Source organism: Malaya genurostris, chromosome 2, assembly GCF_030247185.1.
Source record: "Malaya genurostris strain Urasoe2022 chromosome 2, Malgen_1.1, whole genome shotgun sequence".
In the NCBI taxonomy this organism is placed as follows: domain Eukaryota; kingdom Metazoa; phylum Arthropoda; class Insecta; order Diptera; family Culicidae; genus Malaya; species Malaya genurostris.
Window position 1 is genome coordinate 108,083,762 of NC_080571.1, and position 12,752 is coordinate 108,096,513.

Sequence of the window (12,752 nt, forward strand, 5' to 3'; positions counted from 1 at the left end):
AAAATACGGAACTGAAACACAATTCAATTCTGTTTTTTTCTAAAGGGTGATTTTTTAAGAGCTTGAGAACTTTTTTAAACAATAAAACGCATAAAATTTGCAAAATCTCATCGGTTCTTTATTTTAAACGTTAGATTGGTACATGACATTTACTTTTTGAAGATAATTTCATTTAAATGTTGACCGCGGCTGCGTCTTAGGTGGTCCATTCGGAAAATCCGCTTTTTTATCGACAAATTTTGTTCAGCGATGAGGCTCATTTCTGGTTGAATGGCTACGTAAATAAGCAAAATTGCCGCATTTGGAGTGAAGAGCAACCAGAAGCCGTTCAAGAACTGCCCATGCATCCCGAAAAATGCACTGTTTGGTGTGGTTTGTACGCTGGTGGAATCATTGGACCGTATTTTTTCAAAGATGCTGTTGGACGCAACGTTACAGTGAATGGCGATCGCTATCGTTCGATGCTAACAAACTTTTTGTTGCCAAAAATGGAAGAACTGAACTTGGTAGACATGTGGTTTCAACAAGATGGCGCTACATGCCACACAGCTCGCGATTCTATGGCCATTTTGAGGGAAAACTTCGGAGAACAATTCATCTCAAGAAATGGACCGGTAAGTTGGCCACCAAGATCATGCGATTTGACGCCTTTAGACTATTTTTTGTGGGGCTACGTCAAGTCTAAAGTCTACAGAAATAAGCCAGTAACTATTCCAGCTTTGGAAGACAACATTTCCGAAGAAATTCGGGCTATTCCGGCCGAAATGCTCGAAAAAGTTGCCCAAAATTGGACTTTCCGAATGGACCACCTAAGACGCAGCCGCGGTCAACATTTAAATGAAATTATCTTCAAAAAGTAAATGTCATGTACCAATCTAACGTTTAAAATAAAGAACCGATGAGATTTTGCAAATTTTATGCGTTTTATTGTTTAAAAAAGTTCTCAAGCTCTTAAAAAATCACCCTTTACAACGGAGTTCAAAAGGCAAAACCTCTAGATTGTGTTCCAGCACATCAATCGTATCTTGAACTACTAGTTCCAGCTGAAGGCATTCCTTAAAGGGAACAATGTTTGCTTCAGTTTAGCTGCTCCGGAGAAAGGATCAGATCATACATTTAGAAGAATGCATTCTGTATTTCTGTTATTTTTCACCAGTGATTCAACAGAAATTTTAAAAGTAAAATTTGCAGAATATCTGCGTGCAAACAAAATTTATCGCAATGTTATGTCCTATTATGTAAAATTCTGGTAAAATTTAAGTTCAGATGATATAAATTTTACAGTATAATTTAAATGAATTTTGTATAAATTTCACAAAATTATTCTATAGAATCTTCGAAAAAAGTGACGTAGATATTACGTGATACAAATGTGGACTAAGAGTTCATGAGATCTTTATGTGCTATCTATACTTCACATAAGTATTACACGAAAAGTTCGATGGATAAAAATCACATACATTTTCACGTAGCATTGAAGTGAGGATTTTTCTGAGTGTATAGTTGCTTCTCGTTTTCTAAGTTCCTCAGTGCACACGTGACCTGGATGACGATTGACTGAAAGTGCCAAAAGTGTCAGTTCCATTCGGATGTTTTTGAGGTCACACATGACACTGTCAAAGCTGCGCTGCTTGGTCGGAGTGGACAGCGCTAAGCAGCTAACTTTAGAAATCATGCTCCATCTGCTGTAGTCAGGGCCGTTCGTTCGTTCGTTCGTAGTGCGTTCAACATTTAATTAGGCAAAGCTTGCTGCGCGTTGGTGTGCGTTTGCTTTGTGGCTTGTTGCTGTCTCCAGCGCACAATATCCGCTGTCCGCTCGTTATTGTCTGTCACGTCGCGCATTATTTCGTGGAAACTGAAATAATATTGTTTACTGCGAATGATGATTGCTCCGTTCGTGTTCCCTCTCCCGATATCCACATGTATGAGGTCATTATTATTTCTCGGTAACCATTACGTGTTGATCCGGTAGTAAGTACCTCCAGAAGCCAGAGTGCCGCCGTTAGGTTTACCATGTTTTCTGAGCGATGATGATGTTGCATGAGGAGAAAACTTGAATTTCAGTAGAATTTCACTAATCGGAGAATTGCGGTTTCCGGCGATCGTAATATTCGACACATTTACATGATGATAATCTTGCGGCGTTCTTTTCCGTTGGTCCTAAGTTGGTATGCCCCTTTTTTCGGATCCAGTAAAAGTCGGTTGCAAATAACGCAAAGTCGGGTAATACCATTTTCAAACAAGTTTAGTTTGGTTCACCGGTGTTCCGGTAGAGAAACCAACAAATTGAATGTGGTTGGGGGACGGGATGGGCTTACCGCTTGAAATGATTCAGTGCACACAGAACAGCACAAAACACAATAAAACTTCGAAACGGGAGGATGGGCAAGGTACCAGCGTAAACGAACGACACAATAAACATCCAAAGACACCTTTCTCTTATCGTTGCGGTACGATCGCGTCCGTCATCGCAAGATTCCCATTCATTTGAAACAGCAGCATCGAGCGGCGGGAGCTCGACTGTTCGACGGTTCCGATGGATTGAAGAGGAGAAGGAGACATGCGAGGGGATTTGCGCAAGAAACGTAATTGAAAAAAATAAGCTCTCAGACAGATAGATTAGACGGTTGATATCCAAGAATTCGACTGAAAAGAGGGAACGTTCCAAAAATGATGAATTCGTTTATTTGTTTCTCTCACTAGCTATTACTAATCCTTGTGTCATCTTGAATGCAACGTGTACTTCACAGGTCTTGAAACAAAATAAAGATAATTATTCTCATAACGACTGTTGATTTTTTCGTTTACTTTTTTAAATTTAGTTGCTGTCGAAATCATTTTTAAAATGACATTTTCTCAACTGCACCAATCCACTTTTGACTTTTAATATATATAACTGAACTAACAACTCCATTTTGGGTACTTTGGCCGAAGAGGTGCAATTAGTTTCCTTCTCACTTTCTCATTTGGGATGCAAAGTAATAAACGATAGCTAGCACAAACAGCATGCGGTACTTACGAACTGTTGTTCTTTTGCAAGTTTCACTTCCACACCTCTAGCTTAGCGGTAACTTTTGCTTGTAGGTAGCTGATAAACTGCTTCAATCTCTTCGGCTTAGTACGGGTAAACCCTGGATAAAAATTACCTGCAAAGGACAATAGACAAATTTTTGTATGAGTTCTAAGTGTTGCCTTATTAATTAAATTATGACAGTGAAAATGAGCTCTAATCTTTATGTTTCGTCTTCGACTCGTTCGAACTAGTCAAACTCAACGTCAAGTTCATTGTACAGCTGCCAGGCTGTAAGATTTTTTTTTTCAATAATGTAATATAATTTTAGGCACACTGCTTAAGCTCTAAGATGCCAAGGGTATTTTCTAATCTTAATTAACGACTAACTTAAAACTAGAATAATCATTAGACTATGTCATCTCGGGTTCTCGTAAATCCAGCTTTCAGCAGGCGATCGGCAGTGGTCGATGAATTGAGTGTTGCATGAGTCTGCCAGATGGCGTTGGTAAATACCTATGCTGGCCGCATCCTTCGGTCCGTGTGGGTCCGCGGAAAGGCTGTAAGATTTGACCAGATTGCACTGCTGTTAATTGACGAGTTGAAACTTGAAACGGAACATACAACTTGTTATGTACCCTTGCATACGAAATGATTATTCATTTATAAAATTGAGCTCTTACATTTTTTATCAGTTTCAATTTTCGTTTGTTGTAAACGCGGCTCAACAAAACTTAGCCTAAAATTATGCTGTTAACCATCTCATAAACTGTTTAAACTTTTTTTAACCCTGCTCGAATGCATGGTAAAGATGCCAGGTAACATTTTTAATATTAATAAATACATGTAGCTGTCTTCAACGTTACATTATAAATCTTGCATTAAAGTTTTAAACTCCACGAAAGCCTACTGAAACCCACTAGAAGAGCATATTCCTGCCAAGTGATCCATTCTTCATAAGATTTATAAAGCAAAGTGAAGAAACAGCATAATTCTCCAAATTCAAGAAAATTCTGAAACCAGCCATACGATCTACATTAAATTCATTCGGATGGAATGAATTCCGCTATAAATAAACAGGTCAAAATAAACATTTTGACAATTTTTTTTTCGAATATGTGTGTGTCATACCGGTTTTGAATGCAATCAGTAGGAATATATTAGATTTTAATTACGAGTTTGAGGCTTTTTGTGAACGTTAAAAGTTCATGCGTTTATATTTTTATCTTCAACTAACTGACCCGTCGAAATTCGTCTCGCCCAAAAATTATTTATGTTCGGAGAGCAAAATTGTCAAACGACTAAGTGATTAACGTTTCTTTCCAATATTTTTCTGATTACTTAACCTAGAACCAACGGAATTTGGCACACATTCGCAACCCAAACAAAAAACACACATTCGCAACCCAAACAAAAATTAGTGCGAAAATGTGAAACACAAATAGAGCAAATGAACAGACTGTCATCTCATCCCTTGAATCAATGCACTGAACAGAGATCCCTTTCTGATGACTTCGACATAATGGATACAAGGTGCCACGTTTTCTCTTGCAAGTGTGATTTTTGCTTCCGGTAATGGACAAAAAAGTCATTAACCAGAATAGATACAATAATGAAGTGTTTCTCTTCTAGAGTTGTTCATTCGGTAGAGTGGGATATATTTACAATTTGTATTTAGCCCAAGTAACCAAAAGTTGTTAAAAAATTATATGTCTTAAGCTGCATACAAAGTATTTTGAAGAGTCCGTTTTTAAGGAATTACCCATACTTTAGTGTTTACCCGACGCAACAGAACAATCTTCGAAGCAGTTCCTTGTACAGATTTTAAGCATAAGTTTTCTCAGAACCCTTTCTGTACGATCAAGTTGTCAAAATGTGCCACGCGTCACTTTTCATTGATTCACAATGACCAATATTGTTCATCTGACTCCATTACACACAATCCATCAACTGGTGAACGATATCAGAACTTTTTCTTCTGCCTACAGAGGTATTTCTAGAACACTCATTTATATTCCGTTAGTCATTTAGTAACCTATGATTTGGATACCCAATTAGGCACGTGGTTCGAAATGAAGAATCACGTGGATCAAGTTTGCATGTGAAATTTCCACACAAAACAACTCGTTGCACGCCAAACAATTTTTTCAACGATCTAGTATTCTTTCCTTCGACGATCAAATACTTATGCAACTTGTTATGGCCAAATACCTATCGATGATCTAGGAGGCATAGGCGACTTTTTCAACGGAAAATTCCATTTTCCATACAAAACAACTTTATTGATTTCCCACTTTTCCGATGAATATTCTTATTTTTGATGTGGAACAAATTATAAATTCAGGGGTGCAAATTATAAATTCAGGGAAATATACACGTAGAAATGTGGTCAGGTTTTAAACACTTACAGCTCAGTATATTTTGTATCAATTATTATCATTATTTTATTATTTGATTGGAAATATTTCTACGATTCAATTTGAACGTATCAAGCCACGTACTATTTTGTCTGCTAAAATTCTCCGGCATATCGGATTTCCCTGCCACAGACGACGGTTTTGAAGGAGTAAGCGATATATCAAAGTGAAAGCATCGCTCTGATTGGCCAATCGATCCACAAGTAAAGCTGTTGGAAGCACGCGAATCTATAAATACAAGCGAAATTATAGCTAACGTTTCAGTTCTACGCGTAGCATGCTAGAGGTAGGTTGTTGCGAGACAGCAAGACAGGCAAAACGATACGCTCAGCTGCTACGTTTAACAGTAGCCAACACGCAATGACACGATAGCTAGGTGCAGTCGTGAGAGCCACGACTCACGACAGCAACATGGAGAACAGTTCATTTTGTCGCACTCTCTCACAGCAGTCAAAGCCACACCGTTCGCTCTGCGGTAGTGTACGTACATTCTGGATAGGTAGCTGCTGCATTTATTTTCGTTCACAGTTTTCATATATATGTCGCGAGCTCGAAATGTCACGACATTTCTATAACTGGATAGTCATATCGGTTGTGACTGCTCTGAACTGCACTTGAATGTTTTTCATTCAATGTAATTTATAATAGTAAATCGCTTGATAAAAACAGTATTTATTTCAACTAATGAATTCCGACATACTAATATGATATTCGAAATGTATTGCTACGGCGAAGAAAAACTTGTGTATATTGCCTTATGAAGCAAAGCAAAGTCTTGGCATTACATTCCTTTTGTGGAATTTTTCCTTTCTGTTACAACAGACTTCGCAGCCGATTCTTGGTGTACTGAATCATTGCGTGGCTAGTACTATGATCTTACTGACACTAAGAATCTTTATGAAACAAAGGTAGTATACAGTTTAATTTATGTTGAGAAACATATTGATTCATGGTCTTGTTGTTTGAATGTTTGAAAGAAGAAGTTTATTTGAAAAAGGGGGCTATTACTAAGCATATTATATATATATATGTATATATATATATATATATATATATATATATATATATATATATATATATATATATATATATATATATATATATATATATATATATATATATATATATATATATATATATATATATATATATATATATATATATATATATATATATATATATATATATATATATATATATATAATACAATATGTACCAAACCTCTACAAATTCGTGCCAAAGCATTAGTTTACAGCTTTGCTCACTGAACCGCTTTCTTCCAACGAGATCGAACCAAAAAAGAATACAGAAAAACCGTCAGCATAGCGGACCAAAACTTCCATGTGTATGTCTCCATACACCGCGTGAGAACAGACATAAAACGAATTTCAACGTTGAGCCTTTTTGTTGAATGTCTCTCGAAAGCTGAAGAATTTGAAAGGAGAAACTGTTCTTTGTGGTAAGCCATTCTCTGATTGAAGAGAGTAGAAACAGCTACCGATGATAGCACACGGGTACATCCACGAGAGGAAATGTCATGAGATCTATGACATTTTTATCCGCTGCAGTCACGGTAAAGTTCATTCGGCGACAGCTACCTTTTGTGCGGTTTGACTGTTCGCTGTTTCATGTCATTCTCCAGTACCGTTCGCAACCCTGGCCATAAAACGATTGGAAACTTTAATTGGTATGCTCAGAACTTGTGTCATGCAAGCTCGGATGAAATTCCATGTAATGTCGTTTCGCCTGAGAAATTGGGTAAATTGAGAGTGCTTAAGATTAATTTCAAATTTATATAAGATGAACTCGATTGATAATGAAAAAAACGTTTATCGCTTCAACCGAAATCGCAGAATGGTAGAGAAACTTAACGCTATAAAAATAACTGTTTGCATACAAAACTTGAACACAAGACTGGCGAAGAGGAGCTTTAATATCAAAATCGTAACGCAAGTATGTGTGATTGAAGTGTGACGATTGATTGAGCTGTTTGATTGTAGAATATTAGAAATTTTGGTTGCCTTGTTCCACATCAATGGCTCGAACAACCCCATGAGGCTGATCCTTGTAGTTTTTTATGTACGAACCCGGTGGGGATAGAAACTGTTCTAACAAAAAAAAAAGAATAATATAAATCCGTCCATCCGTTCTTACGTGATACGATTACAAAGAATGATCTCTGCATTTATATATATAGATAGATAGATGTATGGATAAAAATAAGAAGTATAACTAATCGCCTAGAAATTAATGCGGATTTTGCGAAAGTCTCCATGATTTATGAAAATTATGTTTTGTGATTCATCGTCATTTTAGTATAAATCTATTTCGTGGTGTAAAACCATGTGCTTTTTTTTCATTTCGCAATTTATTTGATGTCCATAAAATTTTCCTTAATGCAAATTACACTTAAGCTAAGAAGTAATAAATCAAATAGCCCATAAGAAATGTGTCATAAATGTGCTTTAGAACCGTAGAATTTGCTCTGAGTGAAACTGTCATCTAATGAACACGCACACACCTTGATCACCTTATATAATGGTCTACTATCTGCTCCGAATGTTTCCGAGTCGGTTCATGACCCCTTATGTCCTAGCGTATGATATATCATACGCAGAAATTTGTTTTTTTCAAAAAATATTTACTGTGGAACTGCACTACTAAACAGCTTCATGATAACAAAAACAGGTAAACTGCACTACGCAACTTATTTGTGTGTTAAATCTGCTCTTTGTTTTTCAAAATTTAGTGGTATTTTGATCCTTGACCTTTGACCTACTAACGACTAAAAATGGCAGTGCAAAAGTAAGTTATATGTTTCTTTGCATTTTTTGGTCAAATTATGCGCTAATCCTTATATCTTTTGAGAAAACATTAGCACAGACTCTAAAAATGTTATATCTATAAAAAAAATCCCAAATAATATGTAAAATGATGTAAAATTTGATTCTAACATTAGTGTGTATGATATATCATGCGGTGGAATATTTTCGTTTAGATAAGATTTCTAACAGTGGTTTTGCGTTTCCCATAATCTTCAACACATAATATGATGGAACTAGCTGGTAGCATTGGCTCGGTATTTACAATCAATCAAACGGCTTCGGATTATTCTAGTTGTCATTTTTAGTCCAAGCTCCTTTTTGATGGCTTTAGACAGGTGCGTATACAAGGGGGGGTTTTGGAGGTTCAAATCTCTCCCGAAACTAATAATAAACATGCCGAATATCGCGTCAACTCGAACAAATGTTGGCAGCACCCTCTCTGATTTGAATGAAACTTTCTGGACACGAAGACTTTGTGTCAAAAGGTCAATTTGCGTACTTCATTTTTCCAAAATTGATCCAGACTGCCTTTCGAGAAGGGCTAAACATGTTTAAACAATTTAGTCGAAAATTCTAAATCCAACAAAAAAGTTTGATACTGGTGATTTTCACAAAATTAGTCAAATTTTCAATAAAAAAAATGAAAAAAAAATCTTATCAAGTCCTACACTGAAAAACAAATGAATTTTATAAATTTATAATCGATTTACAAAATAAAAACATTTTTGATTTTGATTAAATTTTGTCCCAAAATAGGTCATTAAGTTTCCTACCAACCGACCATACAAGATGGGCACATTCAAAGAAAAAAAGTTTTCCAAAAAAAAATCTATTTCTTGTCCAAACTGAGTTTTTTATCCAGTGTCTTTTCAATTAAAGCCTAACTAAACTGAAAGACATAATCATCCAAGATTCCATTGAATCTAAATTTATGAGAAAGTTTCACCGAATTGTTGCCAGTGGCCCGATATTCAGAAAGTTTCAGTGCTGGATAAGAAATAAAAATCCCTGCAAAACGCCCATCTTACAATATCTGGAAGGTTGGCAGGAACCATAATTATTTATGTTTCATTCAAATAAAAAATAACGTTTTTTGTGATTTGCCTTAAATTTTTTAGATCGATTTTTTTTCAGTTTCAAATTCGATTAGTAATTTTTTCACTATTTTGATTCGAAAATTAGACTTCTTTTGAGAACATCCTGCACAACATTTTTTTTACGATTTGTCATTTTTCTGCTATGATTAATTGCAAAAAATTAGAAAAAATGTCTAGTCCTTTTCGAAAGATAGCCTAGATCAATTTTGGAAAAATAGAGTGTGCAAAGTGACTTTTTGTGATATTGTGAATATGCTGCCAACACCGAATATAATTTTGCACAAAATTCATGTATTCGAGTTCAACATTGAAAACAATCGATTTTCAAAATTTAACGTCAATTTACAAAAAACGAGCACCACTTTCGAACTGAATGGAACTTTGTCCTAAGGTAGGTTATTATGTTCCCGTGTATTGTAAGGTGGGTAGTTTTAGGAAAAAAAGTGTTTTTTAACTAAAACTTTTTCTTGTCCATTACTGATACTTTTTGCAAATATCAGACAGCCAGTATTCTCTAGAATCTCCTCTCAAATTGAAATTTATTACATTCTTGCATAATAATGACATAATTAGATTTGTTATTTTTTGATAAAAAGACACTAATTTTTTTTTCAATGGAAGAAAAGTTTTATTTGTTTTAAATTGATTTAAAATTTTTAAAGTCAATATTTTTTCAGTGTATTTCGGCATGTAAGTTTTTCAGTTTATTTCATTGGAAAATTTAGCTGATTTTGCGAAAATCAATAGTATAATATCATTTAGGGGTTAGCCAAATTTTGTGCCAGGGCACATAACCGTTTTTATTATTTGCCGGTTATGTGCCCTAGCACAAAATTTGGCTAACCCCTAAATGACCAAACGGCCAGAAATAGTCGAAAACACGTTTTCGTTCGGCACGTCAGAAAAGACATTGCACTCCGTTGCAAAACAAAAAGTGTTCTGTAAATAGCAGAAACTTTACGTCTGCTTAGCGGTTCAAATTGAACTGCCGAGTTTAGCACTAAACAGTTCAATTTGAACTGCTCTGCACTGATGAGTCAAAGACGAAACGTAAAAATAATAATAGTATAATACTTGTTTGTAGGCTATGTCAACTATTTGAATAAAAACAAATAAAATAAAACAAAGTATGCAATGTGACATTTTAAGACAACATGCCCAGAAAATTTCGTTCAAATCTGAGAAAGTTTTGCCAAGTGCGAATATGATTTAGGGCGAAATCAGTCATATAGAAGTCATTTATAAAATGAATTAAGTGATTTTCAAGAAACGACTTTATCCAAAAAATTTTCAATTAATTAAACACATATTTCCATGCGTATGAAAATTTATCATCATGTTTTGGAACCTCCTCCGAATAATTTTTAGGGTATACGCCTAGCTGTTGATATTATGAAAGCATCCTTTATCACCAACTTCAGTATCCAGTGGTCATCGCTAGCATTAGTCTTTCTTTTTATCCCTCGTGTTACTGATTTTTTTTGGTACTTTGACATATTTTGAGACCATATTTTCAGAGCAGCCGATAAGTTCTGCCTGTATTTTTTTAGATTTTTTACAACTGAATCACAATGTCTACCTTGACCCATTGTCTACTAACAAAAAGAAAATTTTCACACCATTTCATAAAATATATTTTTAGAAGTTTCAAATACTTACATTTCCTCACAGATACAATCAATCAAAATAAATCGATAATTTTCCACAAGCAAACCACATAAGTATGTGCAATTTGCAGAATATCTAGAGGCTATATTTCTTATCGCGGTCAAATTTTGACACCACTGGCCACTGAGCAAGTATTCTCAAATCGTGATGGCGAACACGTTTATAATATGATCACGTGTAAGATTTATTACTTTCTGATAAATGCTATAAAATAAATTTATAAAAATGAGTTTAAATTTCGTATTCAAAGTATTCTCCATCAAAAACTGGAACTGTTTTCTCAAATAGCTGGCATGAATTCAAGATCGATAAAATTTCTCAATCTTTTTAAAGCTTAAGAAAAAAAAGAGGGAATTTGGATACCCTCAACTACAGTGAAGCGTAATTCGTTAGGAGTGGTCTGCATTGATAATCGAAGTTGCAGTCGGATCGCGTCAATTCTAGACTGATACAAAATTTTGCCTAACATATTATTCAAATAGTGTTCGATCAGTGATGCAATAGGTATCTAAGCGTAGTCGTTGTTAAAAAATCGGGATTTTATCTAGACCTCATTTATCATGTTCAACAGAAATGCAAAAATTTAGTTAGTGTTTGACAGATGTCCCATCTTCAATAAGTTGATTGTGGTTGATTTTTCAAAAATTTTCACTGCAAAAATCAGATACTTATGCTCGAGTCTTGTATAATGCGTATCAAAAATTAAAACACTACTAACATATGATGTTAAAAAGCTATAGTTCACTGATAGGTATCCCGACCCGTACTGCGGCCAGTCAATCCAATGGTGAATTGATGGTACAAATTGCAGCGATTTTTCAACCGGGAATGCTCAAGCAAGGGCCCCGGTGATGATCGGCAGCTCGCTAACTGTTTGGAATTTGTTGACTTTCCAGGAACATCAGGTATGATCTTGCTCTGTCTCGCCGTGCCCAACGTTCAGTGTTCAATTGTGGTCCTTTATAGTTAGAAACTACACCGAAAGAGAATCGTGCAAACCAGACTCCCAGGGGATAATTTTTCTTGGATCCCTTTTTAGTTTCCCGTTCAGGCTCTTCTTGTGTTGCGATGCTTTCTCTGTCTAGCAGACTCATACGAAGGAATTCCCAGCAAATAATAATACCTCAGCACACGGGAGGTCATTTTCGGTTTCTTCGAATTATGTACTTGGTTTGTGTCGCTTTTTTGCGTGAAACTTTTGGATTCGTGCATCTCCCGGCACTAGATGTATTTCGTTGGATTTTTGCCAACACAACTTAATTGGATTGCGCAAATCGTTGCATAATTTCAAAACAAAAATGGCATTGATTACGAGCTGAAATGGTTCAATTAGTCAAGCATTGCAGGCAATCGAAAATCACTGCTTCAGGCTCCGGAATATTTCGTTTCACTTAAGATGACGAAAAACCTGATGATATAACATTATAAAATATCCAGCCACAGCACATCAACAGTTCTGTCAGTTTTAATACGTGATGTCGGAATGATATTGAATTTCCCGCCAGCACTCCGACCAATCGAGTGACGCCTCTTGCGCCTTTTTCTGGTGTACCTCGGAGTCAACAAGAGTGTCGACCACCGAATGGTTGAATAAAGGAAAAAAACGCGTGATTCAGCGCGAATTGAATGGCTGTTAATAAATGTTGACGGCTTCCCGGGAAACTTTTGTTTGGACTCGCGTCGCATCGTGGGGAAATTGGCGGATTATAAAGTCCGAAAAAAGAGGAATTTGTTT

At 35.7% G+C, this 12,752-nt stretch overlaps 2 protein-coding genes across 3 annotated transcripts in view; one reads left to right on the forward strand and one right to left on the reverse strand.

The window, feature by feature from the left end:
* The window catches only part of LOC131429444 (acetylcholinesterase), a 265,785-nt gene that overhangs the window by 224,794 nt on the left and 28,239 nt on the right, over nt 1–12,752 (reverse strand). The window contains exon 2 of one of the 2 annotated variants that reach the window (XM_058593569.1): nt 3,020–3,146. The exons of the other annotated variant lie outside the window; for it this stretch is intronic. The gene's annotated coding sequence lies outside the window, so the exon portion shown is untranslated. The remainder of the gene's footprint in view (nt 1–3,019; nt 3,147–12,752) is intronic. 2 annotated transcript variants of the gene reach the window in all.
* LOC131429446 (fibroblast growth factor receptor 4-like) overlaps nt 1–12,752 on the forward strand; it is a 121,170-nt gene that overhangs the window by 78,504 nt on the left and 29,914 nt on the right. The window lies entirely within an intron of this gene.